The 12,002-nt window shown below is 27.7% G+C and overlaps 1 protein-coding gene across 2 annotated transcripts in view; it reads left to right on the forward strand.

Annotated features, from left to right (window-relative positions):
* Positions 1–7,128: 7,128 nt before the first annotated feature.
* Positions 7,129–12,002, forward strand: part of LOC107167983 (uncharacterized) — a 42,931-nt gene continuing 38,057 nt past the window's right edge. For both annotated transcript variants that reach the window (XM_015517220.2, XM_015517221.2), the window contains exon 1: positions 7,129–7,639. The gene's annotated coding sequence lies outside the window, so the exon portion shown is untranslated. The remainder of the gene's footprint in view (positions 7,640–12,002) is intronic.

Consider the following 12,002-nt stretch of genomic DNA (forward strand, 5'->3'; position numbering starts at 1 on the left):
TTTTAAACGGCATAGCAGATAGGCAATATAGGTACATTACTGTATTGAAAAATAACGTTGAAAAAACTACTGGGAGTATCATTTTACTGGAATATTATTGTAGTAGTTAAAAAAAACTACAAATTTAAATATTTTATTGAATTTTAAATTCTGAGCGTAGTGATGGATATATTCAGGGCCGGTGCAAGCAAATTTTTAAATGTAGACAAAGATCAAAATTGCTGCCTTTTGTTTTATTATAACTTTTCTTATATGCCGCCTCTATATTATAAATATTAATTTTGCCGCCGTAGGCTTATGCCTACGTCGCCTACGCCTATAACCGGCCCTGGATATATTGATATTATATAAGGATGTGTGCGTTTTTTTTAGTGTCAGAAAAGACTTTTCGCAGTAGAAAAAATGCTCTGATCATCAACTTTTATTGAGGTTTATCGTTGAAAAAGATGAACTGGTCTTTGCAAGAAACCTCAATGATTTATTAATTGAATTTAAATTTAACACATCCATTACTTGTAGTCTACTCAACGATGATTGACGATGTTCACTCGAATTCTACAGTACAGTAGAACAATAAAATTACTAAAATTACCTTTTTTAACACATTTTTTTAATAATTCAAACTACTATAATAAATGCAAAACTTATACTTAATTTTCATCATATAAATTATATGTATTTTTACGATGTTTTTATAGTATTAAGGTAGGTACTATTGTAAAAGGATTTACGTAGCATAATGCGACGGAGTTATAAAATTTAAATCAAATATTTAACTTAATTATATTCATAAATCATAACTAATAAGTACGAAATCTTTATTAATTTAATTATGGTGAACTTTTTCTTTAAACGCTATATTGCACTTTCATCCTCATCATAATATTAAATATATTTGATGTAACTATATTGTAATTTATCAAAAATAATTAAATTTGAATAATTTATTAAAAAACAAAAACTTGTAGTATTATTTATATCAACGTTATTTCAAAAAAATTTACGACATTTAATATTATTATTTCTTTATTTAGAAATTAATATTTTATCTATAATTTGTAGAGGAATAGTATTTAAAAATTAAAAATATAGCCATAAAATCAACCCTGTATCCAAAATATTAATCTATTATAATAGTAATGTAGAATATTAATGTTTGTAACACTAATTTAAGGATCATAATATTATACTACTATACGTACATCAAGGAAAAAATATTTGCCAATAGCAATATTCATCTTAGGAGTTTTTTTTATATTTATTGAATTAATTCCCAGACCTAATTGGTTATAATATTTACATTTTAAAAACGTCTTCTATGCATTTTAAAGTTGAAGCTAAAATTATATACATTTTATAACTATTGATAAAGCAATAATACAACCAGATGTGGGTGAGACCTAATTTCAAGCATGTAAAACATATTTACTTGACACAATAAGCTCATTGACTCGTTGACTGTTTCAGGGACTATCCCACTGACATAAACTTGAAAACAAATGTATAATTTGATCTATCACATAACTTATAAAATAAAAAAATAAAACGCATTTTTTGTTTTAATATTTATATGGACAAAAAAAAATATACATACAAATATCATTCAGTTTATTTTAATTATTGTTTAATTTAATTTAATATTTAACAATCTATAATTTATAAGAGTGGTATAGAAGACAATTTGAACTTTATACCAACTTTAAACTCATTATCTAAACAATAAAAAATTGTTTTTCTATCACCATCAACATGGTTGACTCAAAGTATTCACTAATCAATACTAATCATTGGATTTCTCAAACCGTTTTATAAATATTTTAAAGTAGAGAAAAGTACGAGGTAGTAGAGGTAAGGAAAAAGCTATTGAGATCAAAACCGGTATCGAGAAAGTAAAAAATTACACTGTACACAAGCTATCTTAGGCCAATAGTAATCTACGGATGTGAGACTTCGTCCACGACAAAAGATGACAATAGAAAACTTATTATATGGGAAAGAAAAATATTAAGAAATTTATATAGACTGGTGTATAATGACAACCTTGGAATTTATGAAAAGAGACACAAGGAAGAACTGTATAACCTGTATGAAAAACCAAGTATACTCACATATATAAGGTGTAAACGTCTAGAGAGGCTGGGAGATGTATGGAGAGCTGATGGAGATGTATTTAAGAATGTTCTGATACGAAAAATAAATAAAAAAACTCCACTTGGAAGACCAAGAACAAGATAGAAAGACACCATAGAAAAGGATATGAGACTGATAAATGAGCATGCAGCGTTAGACTGGATTTGGATTGCGAAAAATGAAAAGCTTACTAGTGGTATAGCACAAGTACTCAATGGACCGTTAAGTTGTTGAAGAAGAAGTAGATATACAATACCTACATCTGCACTATAACTATCAACATTCAATATTTCATAATATAAAATATTCTGATGTTAATTTATTTGTATATAATTCATAAAACATAAGATTATAACAAGATTTATTTTTTAATATGGGTCATTAAATATTATTTTAAATTTTAAACAATTGATTGCATTTAATATTTAATTAATTTTTTTTTAATTTGTTGTCGCAGGGTCAACGCATGAATATGGTATATTTTTAATTTTAATAATGCTGAATATCAGATAATTATATTCGTTTCGGGTATAATTAGGTTTATGTATAGGTACTTAAATAATTTGTTTGATAATAATTGATATATTTTTTATTCTAATATACATGTCAAAAAATATGTACCTAAGTAATAGAAGAAATATACTATTGTCTATTTTGTTGAAACTAATAAATATTAAACGTAATTAGCCCCAGAATTTACTTTTCGAGTAGTTTTCGTGAATATTAAAATATTCTTGTTTTTGGAAGAAATTTATAAATAACATTTACAGTAGAAATTCAGTCTTAGTGTTGTATTAATGTAAATAATACAAAAAAAAATGTATAAAACTATAAAACGATTTTATTAGTGTAGGTACTAAACCACTAAAAGTGGTACCTACCAATTTTACCTAAACATTTGTAGAAATTTTATTCAAAAACCAACCAACCAATAGTCGTATAAAATTCATAAATTGTTAAGATAAATTTAAATTAATAAGCTTTGTATCAAAAAGAAAAAAATAGGTAAGTATTATTGTTATGGATTTCCATAATTTTAATTATATCATATTATTATTCCATTATTTGTTTTTATAATAATTATTATTTTCTCTAATATTACAATAAAAAACTAATCAAGTTCGTGGATAATGTAGACAAGGTTCTACATCGAGTACTGATAATATTATTCACTAATATAAGTCAATTTAAAAGTATAAGATTGAACTTCGAGGTCGGTTATCGTGATGAGCGAGGACAAAATGACATTTATTTTATTCAAGTTACTATACATATATAGAGATTTTTTACGGGTTAATAATATATACTATTACAACCTCATTCGTCATTCGTCAAATGTTGAGCAGATTTTTTTTTAAATTTAAAATTGTTAATAATTATTTAGACGTAAGACTAATATGAGTGAATTTAAGTACAAATTTACAAATTATGTTACTAAGCGCTACACACAGTGTCGCGTTAAGCTATGTTTGCCGCCTCATGGCAAATTAAAATATACCACCCTTAAGATAATTATAATCATATATTTTTATTTTTTGTTGATCCTTAAAAATTCACGACCCCATCAAACACCATACAATTTGTCACCCCGGGGCAATCGTTCCCTTTGTCCCCCGTCAAACACGGCTCTGGTAACCTACATATTTTTTATTAATTTTAAAAGAATATATACAGTCAAGTCTATATAAATACACGTAGAACAATTAAGGTATGGGGCAAAGGAGATTACAACAATAATATAAATTAGTTTGCTCTTAGCTCGGGATTAATATAGTTGCAAAAATTTCAATCAAAAGGTACCACGTTCTTCAACCTATACTGTTTATTGCCATAAAAATATTATAGTGTAACATTTATTATAGTAAAATTCTAGTTAAATTGAAAATAGAAATTTAAGCATTATTGCTTTCCAATTTCTTAAGAATCTGAAATTGCTAATTTATAGATTTAAAATTATTTAAGATGAATCACAAATTCATTTTAACTAGGTATTCAAACATTTCAAACAGTTTTTGTTAAATTTATTGGCAGGAGATAGGTAAAAATATATTATAATAATTATATATATACATATATTTGTTGGCTTGTCTGTCGTTTATTGCCGATAACGCGTTTTGTACAAATACTTTTATTATACTAATTTAACAATGGCAGTTTAAATAAAAATAATAGCTATAAGACATTAGACTCCAGTCTTCAACTATAAAAATAACGATTGTTAATCACTTATGCCTACATAATAGCACTAACGTTATACCTGATTGATAATGATATTTATATTACCGAAGTATTAGTACCTTTATATAATATTACCTATATGGCTATATCATATGATATATAAATACCTATAATAGATATTATACAAATATACAATATAACTCTATACTAACTATATGTACGTATTATATACTTACTGAATGTTTCCACTGCACAAACGACTCTGTTTTTGACGTTTTTGTCAAAAATAGGAAAAACGCCCGAACCTTTTATTAAATATTTTGGTTTAAGTTGCCATTTAAACTGTGTAATAACATGATAATAAAAGTGTATAAATACTAAATAGAATTACGAATAAAATCTACCTAGAACTGACAGACTAAATAAGTATTTATATTATTATTACTTATATATTATTTTTATGCTTAAGTACCAAAGTGGTTAAGAAAATATATTAAAGTATGAAGGATGCAATTATTATGTATAACAATATTTGAGCATTTACGGGTATTCCAAATATGACTATACTTTAACGACTAACGAGTGATTCCCAGTTTTTAATGTTTCACATATTACAGCAATCGGTCTTCAATCCTTCGAAATCTAGTCAAAGACCGCAGACGTACTACATGACCGTCACATCATTATCATCCCCAATGTATCAAACATTCCAACATTCCATGTTGGAATGATCAATGTATCCCCATTGTATCAACCCCACATCTTTCAAACCCTAAGCAAATTATTTATATAATGACCCCCCCCCCATAAAGGTATAATTTTCTGTATAGAAATTTTGAATTTTTGTTATAACTTTATAAGTCATCAATAATTTCGTATAAATAATACTATAATAATTAATTATACATTAAATAGTAATAATATAATTAAAAATACTTATCAACCCGGATGACTTTTGAAGCAGTCTTTTATGCAGTAAACATAAACTTTGCTGATATGTAAAACTATTATTAGAAAATAGATTTTATAATGCATTAATTATTAATAAAATTCAATACATAAAAAATATTCTAAGTATATAGTAATATCATTATTTATTTACAGTACCTATCACATAAATATTATACATACATATATAATACATAATTATTAATATTATGTCAATGGGAATAAGACATGATACACAGCGGCCACGTTACAGCTTATCGCTTTTTATCGCTAAATGCCAATAGTCATCAAAAATCGATAGATACTGCTACAATGAGAATGACTATAGTGAGTCGGCTAATGCCGCTACCACCATGGCATCATACTACCATAGTAGCTAGGTACTCCATAGCTAACTCCCACTGCAGTGTGTACGGACCTGAATGCAGGTAAAGTTTCAGGGAGCCAAGGGATACCCCCCCCCCCAGAACAATTTCTAGGGCTAAGCAATTGCATTAGGTAAACGTCGTTCACCACGCCACTGATCATCCCACGTCGTAACACACTTACACAGATCACGAGCGTCTCAGAGATAATACCTAAATATATTGCTGTGGTAGTGTGGTATTGTATGTATGTTACTTCCAAAGGCTATAACAATAGTCCATTGGCATATACAAATAGATATAGGGATCACAGAGGTGCATACAAGGAGGGAAGTGGGGGGGTCAGATCCCCTGCTATTGGCATTTTTTATTTTGTTTACATTATGTAGGATGCACTATAATGTAATATTTTTTCATACTATAGTATATTTACGTTTGATGACAGGATTTTTTTTATTCTTATACATTAAACTAACAGATATGGTAGCCAAGAACATGTGTAATCTAAATGGTACAAGTTTCAAAACGATCCCACAATTTTCACATTTTAAATTAATTTTTAAGCATACAATTTGCAATAAATGCTGGATGATTTCTCATATTTTATCAAACTCCAGCCGTCTTCAATTGTACTAAAGGCTTCTGAAGTGTTAAACATTAAATAAAAGTTGCAGGGCTGGTAGCTGACAACGTGCCTAATCAAACTGTAAAGTTATCAAGTCGATAACTTTTTCTATGATTTTTAAATAATTTATAAAACTGAAATTCGCATAACTGCCAAGCGATTCCATCATGTAGGTAATCTGTAAAACTCCACCCGTCCGCTCAGTGATTATAATATGACCTTTGAGCCTTATACATGAAACTACCATAGCTTATACTGTTTATAGATCACAACATTTGCAATCAACATTGAAAGTTTCAACTGTTTCAAGCTAATATCATGGTTTTACGATTTTTAATGAATTTTTATCAAAATAAGTGGTGGATGGTTAGAAGACTAATATATTTACTACTTGATTATTTAACTATAATAACTACTTAGTTGGTATTCATTTATTGTTTTATTATGAATGTTATTTACGTAATAAAACTGATTCAAGTGTTTTTTTTTTAATTCAATATGTTACAGGTGCTTGTAGAAAAACATTAATCTGATAACTTTACAAAAAATTGGTTTTCATCATTATGCTATACCGCGACCGTCTCGACAAACGGAGCAGAGGGTACTTTAATAATATTATTATGAGTATAATAATTACATGCAATACGAAATAACGATGATAATAACGCTGTCGTCAATAGATTTTATAGTAATTATTATTATTATTATTTTCGTGACAAATCGACGCCGCGATCTATGATTATACTGCAGATCCTAATAACATACCATTAACGCGTTATCAGGTTGTCGTCAACCACGGCACCTCTATGGCTCTGTTAGCGGCGGCAGAACGGTGGCAGCGGGGAGTCTGCGCAGCGCGTATACCGCGAGTCACGATTCACGACCACGTTGGTAGTCCGGCGTCAAACTCACCGGTGTCAGGTTTGTTTCAGTGACGGTTAGACCGACGTCGGTCTCGCGAATTTGCGAGATTATAATTTTCACGAGAATAGTATAATTCGCTGAACGCGGTAGTGGATTTTTTGTGTTTTTCCACCCATGCCGGTTTATCAAATTTTTTTTTTCATACCATATTTTTGCGCTATTTCTGGATTTAGCAAATAATAATATTACATATAGCGCGTCGGATGTAACTTACAATCGAGTTAACGAATTTCCAATCACATAAACCTCTGAAAGTGAGTGCATGAATAGTAATAATAATCATATCCATGTTGTTCGTCGGTACGCGTAGTTCGTCTTTGCATCTACCGGTCGGATGTCTGTCAGGGTTGTGATAACGCCAACAAAACAACAATCGAAGGTGTTTCGGTTTTTCAAAATAACCACACACATCTTCGTCTGTAAACGACTACGACTACACTCACGCGACAACGGTTCGAGTCTAGCCGAGGTAAGGAATTTTTCGCTGTTCGATTTTACTGTTGCGTTCTATATAGGAACGTGCAATAGTCTTGTGACGCATTGTTTCTGGTAGTTACGTACTATTGAGTAACCGAAGTATTCAATACAAATTCGCCGAATCTCCATCATCCATTATAAAATAATAAATATGACAATATGTCATTGAATATTATAATTTATTTTCATTAAGATTTTTTTTAAACTGAGGTTGTTGTTAAAAAAAATAGTATAACCATTGGCTTAAATTAAATTAAATTATTTTAGGGGAAAATTAATTATTTTAGATTCTGAGCGGAGCGATGAATGTATTGATTTTGCAATGTTGTGAGTTGTGTTTTTTTTTGTGAGTGTGTACACGATTATTTGTCGAATAATGCTTCGATTTTCAACTTCAGTAGATTTTCCAATTTTGAAATTCAAAAGTTTTCAAAAGCACCTGAAAAAACAAAAAAAAAATTAAGGAAAAATGGGAATTTTTACGCAAAATCAATTTTCGAGAAAATCGATTTTAGATGTTGATGCAATTCTAAAAAAAATTACCGTAGACATATGAAATTTTCACTGAATGTTTATACGGACATATTCTATACTTGATCAAATTTCCAAAATATTTCAAATCTTTTTAAGTTATTTTCCAAATTTAATACAATGCTACTATTGTAACAATGGTAGTTAAAAAATATTAAAAATGCATAGTTACCTACAGTTTTTTTTAAATATTAGTATTGAAAATTCGAATTTTGACAAAATTCGAAAGAATCACGAAAATTCGCAATTTATTTTGATTTCGAAATTCATAAAAATGTATAGTTTTATATCCAAGATTTGAAAATTCAATACAACATTTTTCGTGAGTTTGATAACTTTTATCAAATAAAAAATTTCTACCGAAAAGTCAAGTTAAATTTTTATGAGCATGTTATGAACGCCACCGCGTACGCCTGTGATGTCCCGTTATATTTTATATTGTGTCTCCGGTTGTATCCGAAGACGACAATTTGTTGAAACCGTTCTCTGTGTAGTGGGTGATAATCAGATGTTATTAAATAATTTATTAATAAAATAACACACGTTTTAGATTTAAATGATGATTGATATTATATACTTTATTAGTTTTTAAATTGACATGTAATTTATACTATAAGCAAGCACACTACTTAGCTCGAATGAGTCGAGTTTCAGACTAAACTGCCGACAGGACTGATACTATCGTCTTGTCGCGCAAAAGCAAAATAACTAAGATAAGACGCCTACTACATACAGGCGTTATTATATTCTGTAAAACAAACGTCTCTATAGTCTATAGTGTGGGCATATAACACCCCCCGGGTTAGACGGAAGATCATTATCCTACTTTTAAACAATTATTTTGGGTAATGATTTTCCTTTTCTTATTTTAAGTTCTACTAGCATTTGAAATTTTATTTTTAAAAATATCACGACCAAACATATTTTATTTTAATTCCTACTTAATTTTTAAGAAAAACTAGAAGACTATTGTGTAATAATTCATGGTACCTTATTATAATAATCGTTAATACTTATAATAATTGCAATCTAAATGAATTTATTGTATAAAATAAATCATTTAATTTAACTTTATCGTTAAAATTATTTTTTTCAAATATTATCAATATTTTACATCAATGAACATAATATTTTAAAAAAGTTTTTTAGTACATGATAAAAAGTTAATATAAAAAATAAAAGCTAAAAACTCAATGAATTAAAAATTGTTTTTATGTGGGTCATCAATTTATCGAAGTTTAATTTGTAAAGATTTATTTTACCTATGCAGATGTAGGTATTATATTCCAGCCACCCAGATAACGCTATACTGGGTGGCGACCAAAATTTTCTTCTCGTATAACAAGAAAGTACCGAATAAAAATATGATATTTAAATAAGTTTAAGTATAAAGCATTTTAATGTTTAAATATTTTTAGTTCTTAAGTTTGATAAATAATAGATACAATTGTATGTCAATTTTATATTTTTGCAAAATCACTTTTAAAGACTATTATGCTGAATAAGTACAAAAATTTTAATAACTGAGAAACTACTCATTCGAATTATGAATTAGGTACCTATATTAAAATTTTCAAAAAAAAATAAAATAAAAAATATCCATTAAGTTATTTATAAGAAAAAGGTGTTCTTATTTGAAAAATAGAAGTTTGTATCACTAAGAAAAACTTTTTAAGTAGTAAGAAAAAATAAAAAAAAATTGAAATTATGGTATGTGGTACCTATATTATTTAAAAATTTCAAAAATCAGAATTTGAATAAATTCATTATTAAAGAAATAAATGTAGGTGAGTATGCTTGTTAAATCACTCTGCAGTATATTGTTTGGGAATATATTTGATTATTTAGTATTCAATGAGTAGTTCATGTTATGCACTTATGTGTTTGTTGAAATTGTGAGTATGCTTATAATAATACTTATTTATTATGCTATTGATATGATAATGTATACAATATGTATATATATATAATATATATATACAATAATTTACAATAAACATAACATATATGGGACCCATATACATATATAAAATAATATTTTAAAAGTCCATGGGGGGGATCCATCCCCCATATCCCCCCCGTGTCTACGCCCATATTATGGGTACTATCCTATAATTAATAGAGAAAATATATTATTTAATTTGTTTTATCTGTTATTCTGTTCTATATAATACCTACTACTAAAGTACTAAATACTATTAGGTACACTATACTCTTGCAACTGGCAGTCACATTATATAGTTTCTAGCGTGCAGGTTATGTTTGTTTAATTTTTAAATTCCGAATGATCTATTGTGTATTGTTATCTTTAACAATTAAAAAAGCGTAAAATACTTACTAGGTATATATTACTAGGTAATTCAATAAATTCATATAATTTTTAAACTAAAAATCAAACTTGATTATAATAAATGGTGATATTTTATAATTTATTAAATGTCTTCTTTAAATAGCATTTAATGATGATATCCATTTCTACAGATTAGATACATTTTATATAAATATATTTTTTTAAACTATTTTAGAGAACAGAAATGTTGTAAACGCTTAACTTTGAAAATAAATATTATAATGCCGTTATTAATGTGTATACATTACAAATAACAGTTGAATATCTAATTCTAAGATAAGTTAACATTAAATTGTAATTTGAACAATAAACTAACGAAAGAAACGGTAAAAAAGTAATTAACTTAGGTGTTTTTTTTTTTTTGACATGTTTGGTTCTAAATATTTTGTTATTATGTATGCACTATACAGTATAATAGGTACTAGTAACTACCTTCTGCTTCTGTAAAGTTTAAAATTACTAAACATAAGATTTAACATGTCCATAATATTAAGCTATTCACATGACTTTAAATAGGTAGTATGTTTGTATAAACCGTGTTTTATACTTCACACAATTGCGGTATTATACAAACAGAAAGTGAATGTATATATAATAATTTATGGGCGTCACGCGTTTGGGCGAATTTTTAAAAATTGCATTGTGTTTGGGGAATTCAGCATAATGCGTTTGGGCGAGTGATTTTAAAACATTGTAATGCGTTTGGGCGACCATTTTTTTATTATTTATTTTGAATACCCTGGGATCCTGTATTTTATCAATCCATTTTCCCTCTTACTTTGACAGACTTGGAACTGTCCGTGAATTCCACGGGTATGATTAAAAATGGATTGTTTATTTATGTGTGTGCGTGTGTAATTAAAAATTGAAATTATTTAGATTTTTTAAAAATGAAGTTAAAATATAATTAAAATTGAAAAAATATATTTGTTTTTTGTTTTATCTTATAATCATTACAATTTTTTCTTTTATATTGTGTCGCACCGTCCGAACTGCACGTCAATCACTTGTTTAATAATATTGAATCCTCATCAGTACTACGTTGAACCTTCGCTCACTAATTATGTCCAATCTAAAGATAAATGATAAACAAAATACGAAAAATGATAATCCCGATCACAAAATTCAGGAATAAAAAAAATATATTTTCTCACCCAAACACATTATAAGAAACTCGGTTAACTCGCCCAAACACATTACTTTTATTATACGGGTAAAAAGGCAATTCGCCCAAACGCAAACCGCCCATAATTTATATTCTCTATGCGAACGTTGCTACATAGTTTATAAATTATAAGTATAAAATCAGTTCAAACAAATAATTAATGTTAAATAACCCAATTAAATTTAGTATATTAAAAATGACATTAAATCAAAGTCTAAATAAAATAATGTATTATGTTACAAAACAATATACATTAACAAAAATTTAAACTAGGCTGCATACTGTACCCTTTATTAAACCATACCTCAC

The sequence above is a fragment of the Diuraphis noxia genome, unplaced genomic scaffold (assembly GCF_037042655.1).
Source record: "Diuraphis noxia isolate RWA-SAM2 unplaced genomic scaffold, SU_Dnox_SAM2 contig0004, whole genome shotgun sequence".
Taxonomy (NCBI): domain Eukaryota; kingdom Metazoa; phylum Arthropoda; class Insecta; order Hemiptera; family Aphididae; genus Diuraphis; species Diuraphis noxia.